Source organism: Myxocyprinus asiaticus, chromosome 9, assembly GCF_019703515.2.
Source record: "Myxocyprinus asiaticus isolate MX2 ecotype Aquarium Trade chromosome 9, UBuf_Myxa_2, whole genome shotgun sequence".
NCBI lineage: Eukaryota > Metazoa > Chordata > Actinopteri > Cypriniformes > Catostomidae > Myxocyprinus > Myxocyprinus asiaticus.
In genome coordinates this window covers 42,188,475-42,202,382 of record NC_059352.1, presented here as the reverse complement: position 1 = coordinate 42,202,382, position 13,908 = coordinate 42,188,475, and the positions used below count along the sequence as shown (strand labels likewise).

At 38.6% G+C, this 13,908-nt stretch overlaps 1 protein-coding gene across 4 annotated transcripts in view; it reads left to right on the top strand.

Moving 5' to 3' along the window:
• LOC127446274 (cyclin-dependent kinase 15-like) overlaps positions 1 to 13,908 on the top strand; it is a 72,061-nt gene that overhangs the window by 56,453 nt on the left and 1,700 nt on the right. For 2 of the 4 annotated variants that reach the window (XR_007898177.1, XR_007898176.1), the window contains exon 14: positions 4,164 to 4,778. The exons of the other annotated variants lie outside the window; for them this stretch is intronic. The gene's annotated coding sequence lies outside the window, so the exon portion shown is untranslated. The remainder of the gene's footprint in view (positions 1 to 4,163; positions 4,779 to 13,908) is intronic. 4 annotated transcript variants of the gene reach the window in all.

Sequence of the window (13,908 nt, the reverse complement as noted above, 5' to 3'; positions counted from 1 at the left end):
ATAAGGACCGAACTGTTAATACATGTGTATATACTGTATATATACTATATACAGTACTGTGCAAAAGTCCAGTCTAAGGCACATAAGATGTTTCACAAAAGCATTTGTCTTAAGATGGTTATTTATATCTTCAGCTGTAGTGTGTCAATAGAAAATATAAATGTTAGACTCCCAAACATTACTTTGCAAATAGAAAAGATTAAAATAGAAGAACAGGGAGCCCTGCAACAGATGCCATTGCCCCACAAAGCCCCCCACTGAACATCGTGTCAGTCTGAGATTACATAAAGAGACAGAAGCAATTGAGACAGCCTAAATAGATAGAAGAACTGTGCTGAATTCTCCAAGAAGCTTGGAACATCCTATCTGCCAACAACCAGGTGTCCAGGTGTACCAAGGAGAATTGGTGCTGTTTTAAAGGCAAAGATGGTCACACCAAATATTGATTTAGCTTTTTATGTTTACTGGACTTTGTATGACATTAAGTGATAAATGAAAACTATTTATTTCATTATTTTTGAAGACATCCTCACTATGCAACATTTTTCACAAGTGCCTAAAACTTATGCACAGTACTGTATACAGTATGTATGTATGTATGTATGTATGTATATATATATATATATATATATATATACATATAAAATCATGTATTACAATTATAAAACCATTTATTACAAGAATTGTCTATCTTAATGCTAACATTAGAACAACAAGTGAAATGACTGAATTCAGTTTTTAACTAATTATGTACACAACTGTTCTTGTTTCATTTTGGCATGACAGAGAGCACAGACTTGCGGTTTAGTAAGTGAATCAGACATACACTGGTGGCCAAAAGTTTGGAATAATGTACAGATTTTGCTCTTATGGAAAGAAATTGGCACTTTTATTCACCAAAGTGGCATTCAACTGATCACAAAGTATAGTCAGGACATTACTGAAGTAACAGGAGGATTTTTTGATGATAACTCTTTGAAGTAGTTTAAGTTTCAAATTGTAATAGTGATTTTTCACATTATTAATGTCCTGACTATACATTTTGATCAGTTAAATGCCACTTTGGTGAATAAAAGTGCCAATTTCTTTCCATAAGAGCAAAATCTGTACATTATTCCAAACTTTTGGTGGCCAGTGTAATTCAGCTACTGTGTTTCAATGAGTTCATTCAGTGAAGGATTCGTCAGACTGATTCAAACCAATAACTCTTGAGTTGGCGAGTCATTTGGAGAAATTCTTTGAAAGTGTCAGTTCATAAGATTCATTCACTGGTTTTGAGTACAGAAAACACAATATAATAGAAAGGCGTTTTTTTCTTTTCTTTTTTTTTTTTTCTTTCACAGTTCCTCATTCTAACTGCAAAATCAAAACTTGGGTAAAATATCATTTCTTTAGTTGTGACGGTGCAGATTCAATGGTGAGGAAAATCAAATCAGCGGAGCAGGAAAAACCATAAGTCCAGAATAAACTATATGCTGCTTTAATTACTACTGGGGTGATATAAAAGGGAGAACGTGGAATTTATTCACTTAATTAACCAGAGGTTACATCAATTAGAGAATAATAGTAGAGAATAAAGCAACAATACTGACAGAAAAAGAGAAGCACTCACTGTTCTGAGCTAAAATTGAACATTACTACAAAGAAACTGTTTTTACTTTAAATTACAAACCCGCTTGGTAAAAACAATAATTCTTGAAATAATAGTAAAGTTATTACCTCTAATATTTATTCTTATTCGGGTCCATGTTGTCATTATTGCCATTAGAGACTTGCACAAACTCACAGTGGGATGGGCATGTTATGGCACTGTTGTGAAGACATGCGGGGCATAAACTGATAAGCGTGAATCCGCGAGCGCTGAATGCCGTGCGGAATTAAAAGAAATTCCACCAATGATGCAAGTTATAACATCCATGTAAAACCATAAATTAAAATGTTTATCTGCCCTGCTGCAGCTAAAAAAGATCATCATATCGATGTAATAGGCTAAATCAATGTGAATGTTTTTTGAATATCCCCCCCCCCTTAAATCATCCTACGGGCCGCATTGGAGTCCCTTGTGGGACACTTTTCAAGTTTGACACCCCTGGCAAAGACTGTTTACAGTACACTTTAATTGTGAATATGTTAATATAAAATGCACTTCATTTTGATATGCCATATATTTTTTATGTAAATATAGCACTGAAACAGAGAGAAAGAGAGAGATATGACAATTCAATATGCTATATAAGTTATGATTTGAAAACATGACTGATTCTTTAAAGCTCTATTGTGTGATATGTAGGTGAAAACAATGTACGTTTTACATACCCAATGAGAATCTCACTGCAAATAACCTGTGTTTTTGTACAGCAATTGAGTACTACCCATGTGTTTTTAGCTGAAGTTATCTATAAACATATCAACTCATTTTGAAAAGTTTCAGTATCTTTACATAGATTATCAAGGAGGTCTGTGTAATACACAACAAGCATAGATTCGAACAGTGTTAATGCGACTCTTCCCAGCTAATGTAAAGATGTACAGCAATATTGGTCAGTTGTTCTATTTGTTAATACAAGACTATTAGCTTCAAGCAAAAGTCACAGATCTCATAGCTGGCTCAATGCTGTTGTTAGTGAACATTATCTGCGATACTGTGACAATTGTGTGTGTTTGTATTTTCATGAAATTATTTAAAAACCCACTGTGTATTAATGTCAAAATAAATATTGTAAACATTACAGTTAGCTTGTCTGTCCTTTAGATTTACTTTCCGTGTCACCACTGTGGCATTGAACAAGGCACTTAAAGAAATAGTTCACCCAGAAATGAACATTTGGTCATAATTTACTCAATGTTATGCCGTTCCAAACCCATATGACTTTCTTTCTTATGCGGAAAACAAAATTAGAATATTTTGCGGATATTGTGGTCCATCTTTTCAATACAAAATAAAGTTAAAGGTGCACTCAGTAAGTTTTTGTTCACATTGTCTTGGACTTACACTGACACCTAGTGGCTTGGATGCAGCATCATTCAAACTCAGTAGTTTTCAGTTACAGATGCCATTGTAGAAATTGACTATTCACAGCCAGCCAGGATTAATTAAATTCCTGAATGAAAGTGTCCAATAACAGGACGGTTACTGAGATTAAGCGAGTAGTATTCGTCTGGCCATGTGATTTTAACATGGCAGCCCCCATGAGGGGACCCTCTCCATGTAGAATAAAACAGTTTTAATAAGGTTACTGATATGACTGGAGTCTTCATTTTAATCTGAGTGGTCATGATTTCCCACATATATTGCAAAATGACAATTCATTTCCTTATACTGTAAGTAAAACTTCTTAAATGAGGAGAAAAATTACTGAGTGCACCTTTAAAAGAGTTAAAAAGACTCAAGTTGAAGTTTAAAAAAGGACACAAATGTATCATAAAGTAGTCCACCTGACTTAAGTGTCATATTCCAAGTCTTCTAAAGAGATATGATAGGTTCTGGTGAGAAAGAATATGAAATTTAAGTCATTTTTCAGTGGAATTCTTGACGTTGCACATTAATGGGTGCATGACAAGTTAGTTTACAGTGGCACACATGTTCACATGATAACTAAAGAGCTAAACTCACAGCTTAAACTACTATGTCAAGAATAACTAAGATGTCCTCTTTGATTTATACTAATTGTATCAATCTGATTGAACTCCCTACTTTTCAATTTGTCCTTTAGCTTATTCTTTAGCTATAAGTGACTTATGACAGGGAAACTCTCTTCTCAATCAACTTTACATGCCTCACTGAGTGGCACAATGGTGATGTTTCATTGAGTATACCTGCTGGAGTTTAAACCTACAACCTTTCAGTTAACAGCCAAGATCTCCTCTATACATCACAATCTAGATTTAAAAGGGAGTACAAAAAGCGTGAAGAAAAAGAGTGACAAGATAATGCAGAAAGAAAGAGAGGACAAAGGTGGAGTGTCTTGCCTTTGGGCTGGATTGTTTGAAGATGGTGCTGAGGTGCAAAGTAAACTTCCTGTCCTGTTATAAAATCAGTAACTGAGCTCCACAAAAATGCACCAACAAGCTCTCAAGAGATTGGATTTCATTTAAACCTGCAGGCCTTTACAGATATACACACAAGATGATCAAACTTCTCTGTCTTTTCATTTTTCCTACAGCCCACGACCCCCATCTTCCTCCCTCTTTTTCTGGCTTTCTCTCATTTTCCGTCTGGCTTTGTTTGAGAAGCTACCACAGTTCCTGGACAAGCCATGAGAGGACGCTCTCATTCTCACACACGCACGCACGCACACAAAAAAAGGCGATGTTTGAAATGAAATCTTACTGAAACCAGAAACAAATATAAACTGCTTACTATTTTTAAAAATGGTAAATGAAACAGTATGTGTTATTCCACTATAAACATTTTAAAAAGTAGTATGCCAGCTACACTGTTGTCACATAACGTTATCATTATTTTGCATTTTTAAAACAATTTAGTGTAAAAATGTCTTAACTTTTGGCAGTATAATGAGTGGGGGGAAAATATGTCATTATTCCAGTTCATTCTTCACACTGGAAATGGAAGATAAGGTCAAGCTCATACACACAGTATACAAACTATAGCCTATACACTGCATTATATAAGAGTAGTATGCTGTTCTAAAAATACAAAAATAAATTTGTGTCCTTCACCTTCCCCTTCAAGCTGACTTCAGCATGTCTGTGAAAAGTGTGTGTTGGGTCTGTCCCAGGAGTCAGTGGGTGGGAAGAGTCTGACGGAGTGACTCAAGGTAATGAAATGAAAAGCTGAGAGCTCAGCTGGTCTCTCTCAGTATGAATTTTCCTATGCTTAACTCACTCTGATGTGGTCTTGTTAACTGTCTTTTAGACGTTACTGCAGCGCCGGCAAAGTTTTATATGGGTTTATGATATTAATTAATGTCAAAACTCAAGGTTGTAGGACCGCCGTTAGGTAAAGTAGAAGCTATTAAGTGCTTACTGATGTTGGTAAACCTCTGATGGATTAAAAATAGTATAGGCTTGTATAAACACACAAATATAAGCCATGCACTATCTATCTATCTATCTATCTATCTATCTATCTATCTGTCTGTCTGTCTGTCTGTCTGTCTGTCTGTCTGTCTGTCTGTCTAATGGTCTAGCAACCACTTAGCAATGCCCTAGCAACCACCCAAAACACCCTAGCAACCAGCCAACTAGACTAAGCCTCAGACAGCCCAAGGACTGCCCACAAAGCACACTTTCTTAAGTTAATCAGTCCAAATCTGATTGGCTGGTTTGATGGAACTTCCGTGAGTAAAAGCACACAGGACTTTCATCAGTCCGTCTTGAAACAGAGTCGTGTTCACAAGGTTTCGTGTTGATACAATGAGCGCCAGATCACCAGATTTGCCCAAGTTTGTCAGGTTAGTGACATCAAATCTTTTAAAGATATTCAGAAGCACATAGCAGAAAGTAAAGCAGAAATGTCTGTGAAATTCTCTCTGATGAGGTTTTCAGTGCTGGATATTTTCTGCTATTTTCCCATGTGTTTTTTGCTCGTGGAGATTGCCTTGCCATTACACAAATGATTTATTTCCCCATGTGTGTCTTTTATTGTATGCCTCCAAAAATCCAACCCCTAAACTGCACGTGATGGCAAAACTGACTATGATTGATTGCTTTCAGTTAGAGGGCTTTTCCTATCTAAAGGCATCATCATGCATACCTTCGCACTGTAAAAATATGTGGGCGAAATACAGTCAGTTCAACGGGAATCCACGCAATTGGGAATTTCACACGATGGACTTCCTGTGGCATAGAATTTTCCCTCGCGGATTTCATGTGGAGTTTAAATTTGGTGAAATTTGACAGGTGTATTCTGCTGTGTTGACCAATGTAAAATGTTGCTTGGTTTTGAGTTTCTTTTTTTCTGATTAACAATTTTTTTTATTGATTCGCATATTAAACATAGAAAAACAAAACATATATACACAGAATCAACAATTAACCCCCACTATTACCACTACCAATCCCCAACCCCACCCTGGACCCCAACAACATCCCAGTGGTCATACATGATTATAGACACACACACAAAGAAAAAACAAGACAAATATATATATATATATATATATATATATATATATATATATATATATATATATATATATAATCACACATATTGACAACTACACCTCTCTCTCCACTGCCCCTCCCTGAGAGCCCTCCAGAAACGCCAGATATCCACCCCATTTCCCCACAAATTAGTCCAATTTCTCCAGTCTTCTAAATGACCCTTCTTCAAAAGCCGCCATCCTCCCCATCTCCGAGCACCACTCCTGAAATGAGGGAGCTCCAGCTGACCTCCATCCCCTTAAAACTATCTGTCTGGTGATCATGACACTGGTTAGGACCCAACTCTTTATGTGTCTATTCTCTACATTGATGACCGCCCCATCACCCAAAATACAGAGTCTGGGGCAAAATGAAACCCGAGTGCCCAATACGTCACACACAAAACTCTGAAACTTCAACCAAAATTCTTGGATCTTAACACACCACCAAAAGACATGGGTTGTGTCTCCATCCTCTGATTGGCATCGCCAGCAGGTGGGTGTGTCTTTAAGACCAAGCCTATACAATCTAGAAAGGGACCAATAGAATCGATGTAAAATCTTGAATTGCATAAGGCGCACCCTTGCATCTCTAGATGCAGACATGACGTTTTTTAGAATCCTAGCTCACACTCCCTACTCCAATACCAAGTTTAAATCTTTCTCCCATAATCTCTTGATAGAAGTTAAAGCTCTGTCCCCCAGACTCTGAATTAGCAGGAAGTAATACATTGATGCCTCATGGCCTTTTCCAAAAGCAGTAATCACCCCTCCCAGAGTGTCTGCCACTTTAGGGGGGGTGTATGCTACTCCCAAAAGTAGTACAGAGCAGGTGGCGCAGCTGTAAATACCTAAAGAACTGAGATCTGGGAATCCCAAAATGTTGAACCAAATTTTCAAAGGATCTCAACACTCCACTCTCATATAGGTCACTGAGTGTAGTAACCCCCCCCCCCACAATCCACTCTGACCAGCAGAAAGGGACTTATTAATTCATAATTTTGGGTTCAATCATATGCTCGAGGCAACATTTAAATAAATGTCCGAATTAAACAAATCAAATCAAATCAAATCACTTTTATTGTCACACAACCATGTACACAAGTGCAATTGTGGGTGAAAGTCTTGGGTGCAGTTCCGAGCAACATAGCAGTCATGACAGTGATGAGACATATACCAGCTTACAATAAACAGATTTACACATCACAATTTACATATCTAATATACACATAATTACACACAACACAATATACAAATAATAATATACAATGTACAGTATACAATAAACACAATATAGAATACACATACACACAATATAGAATACACATACAATAAAAATAGTATTTATATTATTTATAAAATATACGGTAGGTTGTATTGTACTGTATTGACATTCAGGCTGTCGGTTGATAGTCAGTTGCCAGTGTGTTGTTAAGAGAGAATATAATTTATGACAGTCTAGTGTGAGATAATAAGATTAATAAAGTGCAGTGCTGATGTATATTGATCGTGAGAGGTCAAGAGTTCAGAAGTCTGATTGCTTGGTGGAAGAAGCTGTCATGAAGTTGGCTGGTGTGGGTCCTGATGCTGCGATACCGCCTGCCTGATGGTAGCAGTGAGAGCAGCCTATGGCTTGGGTGGCTGGAGTCTCAGATGATCCTCCGAGCTTTTTTCAAACACCGCCTGGTATATATGTCCTGAAGGGAGGGAAGCTCACCTCAGATGATGTGTCTGGCAGTTCGCACCACACTTTGCAGGGCTTTGCGGTTGTGGGCGGTGCTATTGCCGTACCAGGCAGTGATGCAGCCAGTCAGGATGCTTTCTACAGTGCTGGTGTAGAACCGTGTGAGGATGTGGTGGTTCATTCCAAACTTCCTCAGCCGTCTCAGGAAGAAGAGGCCCTGATGAGCCTTCTTCACAATGGCCTCAGTGTGGACAGACCATGTGAGTTCCTCAGTGATGTGGACACCGAGGAACTTGAAGCTGCTGACTCTCTCCACCGGTGCTCCATTGATGGTGATAGGACTGTGTTCTCTGTCTTTTCTCCTGAAATCCACCACAAGCTCCTTTGTCTTGCTGACGTTGAGGGAGAGGTTGTGCTCCTGACACCAGCATGTCAGAGTGTGCACCTCCTCTCTGTAGGCCATTTCATCATTGTCAGTGATCAGACCTACCACCGTCATATCATCAGCAAACTTAATGATGGCATTGGAGCTATGTGTTGCCACACGGTCATGTGTGTACAGGGAATACAGGAGTGGGCTGAGAACACAGCCCTGTGGGGCTCCAGTTTTGAGGGTCAGTGATGAGGAGATGTTGCTGCCCATTATAACCACCTGGTGTCTGCTTGACAGGAAGTCCAGGATCCAGCTGCACAGCGAGCTGTTTAAGCCCAGAGCCCGGAGTTTCACATAAAGCTTGGAGGGCAAGTGCATATGGTGTTGAATGCTGAGCTATAGTCTACAAACAGCATTCTCACATAAGTGTTCCTTTTTTCCAGGTGGGAGAGAGCAGTGTGTATTGTAGATGCAATGGCATCATCAGTGGAGCGGTTGTTGCGTTAAGCAAACTGCAATGGGTCTAGTGATGGAGGCAGCATAGAGCAGATGTAATCTCTGATTAGTCTCTCAAAGCATTTGCTGATGATGGGGGTCAGAGCAACAGGACGGCAGTCATTTAAGCAAGTGATTTTGGATTGCTTTGGTACAGGCACAAAGGTGGACATTTTAAAGCATGTGGGGACCACAGACAAGGAGAGGGAAAGGTTGAAAATGTCTGTAAAAACACCAGCCAGCTGGTTCGTGCACGCTCTGATGACACGGCCCGGAATGCCATCTGGACCCGCGGCTTTACGGATATTCACCCGTCGGAAGGATCGGGTTACATCCGCTACAGAGACAGAGAGTGAACTAACCTCTGTAGCTTCGGCTGCGAGAGCTCTCTCCGCGGTGTTATTTCCCTCGAAACGTGCATAAAAAGTATTTAGCTCATCCGGGAGACAGGCAGTGGTGTTCACAGCGGAGTTTTTATTCCCTTTAAAGTCTGTGATGATATTAATTCCTTGCCACATGCTTCTAGAGTTGGTGGTGTTCGACTGTCCTTCAATCTTGTAGGACAGTTGGTAACACTTAGAAACACTCTGGACACTTTTGTCCATACCAAGTGCAGATGCGAGATAACGGGGTGTAACTTAACTTCTCCGGTTAGTTTGATAGAAAGGCTTTGTAATGGCGAAATAGGGGCAAGAACTTCCTGTTCAATACAAAACCAGGGAGGGGCTCTCTCAGGTGGAAGCGACCAATGAGCCAAATGTCTGAGACTGAATGCATAATAATAAAACAAAATCTTGGGTAGGCCTAGCCCACCTTTGTCAATCGGCCTATGCAACTACTGAAATGTAATCTGGGACATTTACCATTCCAAATGAAGGACTTCTCTATGCTATCAAATTGCTTGAAATAAGAGAGGGGACATCTATATGGAGAGACTGTAGCAGGTTGTTGAATTTTGGAATACAATTCATTTTAATAACATTAACCTTCCCAATCATTGATAAATGTAATGAAGCCCACCTGCCCACATCGCTTGTGAGTTTCTTTTTAATTTAAAGGTGCTGTAAGCAATTATTGCTAAAATTATATCCTTGTCCATTGAGAATATTCAGTGTAGCTATGTACAAAACACCGCCCACACAGAGGTCACTGCCAAACCAAGCAGTATTACTGGTCAACGCGGAAAATTAAATTCACCTGTCAAAGTTCACCAAACTTGAACTCCATGGGAAATCCGCAAGAGGAAATCAGGGGAAATTCTTCGCCACCGGAAGTCCAATGGGAATCCGTGCGATTGTGAATTTCATGTGGATTCCCATTGAGATGATTTTGCCTGCTGAATTTCGCCGTGTGAAAGTATGTGTGACCACGCCTTTAAGTGGGTAGTTCTTAGCTACATTTTAGTCAAAGGTCTGGCTACGGTCTGGCTATGCTAAAGGCTAACCAATCTGTCTGTCTGTCTGTCTAATTGCCTAGAAACCACTAAGAACATCTATCTAAATGCACATGCAAGCCAAAAACGTCACACAAACCAGTACACTAACAAACATAAGGACTGCGCAATATGGTGAAAATCCATAACACAGCTGCATTGAAGCATTCTGAATCTGGTGCAATTATAAATAAACAGTCTCTCCTTTTTGTTTTCCGTGTGTGTGTGTGTGTGTGTGTGTCTGTGTGTGTGTGTGTGTGTGTGTATAAATACATGAGTGTGCAGTTTCAGGAGAGTCAGTTCCAGTCTGCTCCCAAAGAAACACATGTCAGGATCCCTGGAGAACTGAGCACAAATCTGCCGTCTGTCTCCAATGTTCAGCTATCTCATCCGATATCCTGATGAGTGGAGAATGCATGAGGACATTCCATTTAAAACATTCATCTGTCATCACTCATTGAATGATACTTTTAGCCTGAATAACTAGTCATCTCCAGCTTCGTCTATCACCCCGAGCTCTCCTCTGAGCTTCTCAACACACTCTTTGCTTATAAAAATCATTTGTTAGAGGTGAAAAGAATACTTGAGTCGTACTTAGTACATAGTCCTCTCCTGAAATCTGATCAGTGCGACATGAGATAAACAGATTGGTATGAAAGTTCTATAAGAAAGCCAAGGCTGAAACCACAGTACAAATTTACAATACATTTGAGATATAACACATATAGTAATATATTGTGTCTATGTATAACAAATAGCACGCATTGTATATAGCAGGGGTCATAAACCTTAAACTGAGTGTTGAAATTTTTTTACCTGGCCTGCAATAATATGCATATAGCACCATTTTACATATTTCTTATGATTCTTACATTGCAAACCCTTTAAAATAATCATTATTGATACTTGCACATGTACATTACATTTTAATTTTCCTAAATACATTTGAATGTGGGACAATTAGCTGATTAGGAAAACATTAGCATTTAGCTAATAAGGGAAACATTTAGCTGAACTTTAGCTTAACTAATTTTTGTTGAAGTTAACTTAATATTGTATTTTAACACCATTATTTCACAAAATATAGTTTGAGATCAAAAAATAATTTTATAATTTGAGATCAAATTATAATCTATGTACATATTAATATAGTTATGTCACTGCGCACCTTGTACATGAAATAGGCAAGATATGCTATACGACACCATACGCAATGACACAGGGTGCGATCTGTCAGGATTTTGCATTAGCCTTTCACATAGGGAATAAACATGAGAAAGGCATGTGGCCTGTTGGGTAACGTTTCAAGGATGCAGTAGCATTTGTTTGGCAGCATGTGCTGAGCAAGGCGACTGTGAAGTGTGAGAGTGTGTTTTGGTTTCTGTGAGTGTGTGGTCTCTGCTTCTCACAGCTTTTGTGGCTCTCTCTCTGTTTATTCATGGCTTCTCAAACACATGCAAGAGCCAGCTGTTACGCCTAACCTCCATGCAGGCCTCACAGGCCTGGGACTGGATTTACACACACCAGCCAGATAGGTGTCACTGTCTCTGAGGATTGGCGGGTGGGTTGGCAGAGGTGTGAGATGTTGGAACAAAACATTGAGCTGTTAATCACTAGCAGTGTTTGGTGTGATCTGATAACAAAGTAATTATTTATTGTAATCTAATTACATTTATTTCAAAAAGTAGTGTTATGCATTACATTACAAATTCTTGTAATAAGATTACAGTTACTGACTTTCAGTTAAATACTTTTAAAAACTAAGTACACTACTAGGGTAACATTTCTAAAATAATATTATTTATGTAAAATACATTTAAAACATGAATTATGTTCATATACTGTTGTGCTCAAAAGTTTGCATACCCTTGGAGAATTGGTAATATATGTACCATTTTTAAAGAAAACATGAGTGAACAGGCAAAACACATTTCTTTTATTTCTTATGGGATTCATATTCAACTGTAGGTTATAACAGAATGCCACAATCATAAAACAAAACATGACAACAAAGAAAAAAATGAACGCTGTTCAAAAGTCTGCATACCCTTAGTTCTTAATACTGTGTATTGCCCCCTTTAGCATCAATGACAGCGTGCAGTCTTTTGTAATAGTTGTCTATGAGGCCCCAAATTCTTGCAGGTGGTATAGCTGCCCATTCGTCTTGGCAAAATGCCTCCAGGTCATGCAAAGTCTTTGGTCATGTTGCATGAACCGCACGTTTGAGATCTCCCCAGAGTGGCTCGATGATATTAAGGTCAGGAGACTGTGATGGAACTCCAGAACCTTCACCTTTTTCTGCTGTAACCACTGGAGGGCCAACTTGGCCTTGTGCTTAGGGTCATTGTTGTGCTGGAAAGTCCAAGAGTGTCCCATGCGCAGCTTTTGTACAGAAGAATGCAAATTGTCTGCCAGTATTTTCTGATAACATGCTGCATTCATCTTGTCATCAATTTTCACAAGATTCCCCATGCTTTTAGAGCTCACACTCCCCCAAAACATCAGTGAGCCACCACCATGCTTCACAGTGGGGATGGTATTCTTTTCACTATAGGCCTTGTTGACCCCTCTCCAAACATAGCGCTTATGGTTGTGACCATAAAGCTCTATTTTCATCTCGTCACTCCAAATTACAGTGTGCCAGAAACTGTGAGGCGTGTCAAGGTGTTGTCGGGCATATTGTAACTGGGCTTTTTTGTGGCATTAGCGCAGTAAAGGCAGCTCATTTTTGTTCAAGTATTGTCGTATTGTGCTCCTTGAAACAACCACACTGTCTTTTTCCAGAGCAGCCTGTATTTCTCCTGAGGTTACCTGTGGGTTTTTCTTTGTATCCCGAACAATTCTTCTGGCAGTTGTGACAGAAATCTTTCTTGGTCAACCTGACCTTGGCTTGGTATCAAGAGATCCCTGAATTTTCCACTTCTTAATAAGTGACTGAACAGTACTGACTGGCATTTTCAAGGCTTTGGATATCTTTTTATATCCTTTTCCATCTTTATAAAGTTCCATTACCTTGTTACGCAGGTTTTTGACAGTTCTTTTCTGCTCCCCATGGCTCAGTATCTAGCCTGCTCAGTGCATCCACGTGAGAGCTAACAAACTCATTGACTATATATACACAGACACTAATTGCAATTTAAAAAGCCACAGGTGTGGGAAATTAACCTTTAATTGCCATTTAAACCTGTGTGTGTCACCTTGTGTGTCTGTGACAAGGCAAACCTTCAAGGGTATGTAAACTTTTGATCAGGGCCATTTGGGTGATTTCTGTTATCATTATGATTTATAAAAGGAGTCAAACAACTATGTGATAATAAATGGCTTCATATGATCACTATCCTTAAATAAAAGACCAGTCATATTTTCAAAATCAGTGCCAAAATTTCACAATTTCTGCCAGGGTATGCAAACTTTTGAGCACAACTGTATATGTATATTTGGGTTTCTGTGACATTTGAGGGGTGTGTAGTAATTAGTAATGTGATTACTTTTCAATTAGGTAACCAGTAAAGTAAACTGATTACAGTTTTAAGAGAAGTAATTAGTAAATTGTAATGGATTACTTACCCAACACTGATCATTAGTAGTGAGCATAACTGATTTTCTTTTCAATCTGATATCAAGTAGGCCTATTATCTGCAATATTGATACTTCAATTAAATGGAATTTTTGGTGATTTCTAAGGATAAAATTAATTATAATTATAACCATTTATCATTATAATAAAAAGCAATCATCTTTAACAGTAAATTAACAACAGACTATGAGACCACAATAACAATTATTTATAAAATCACTTAAATTAATAATATTTAAGGAT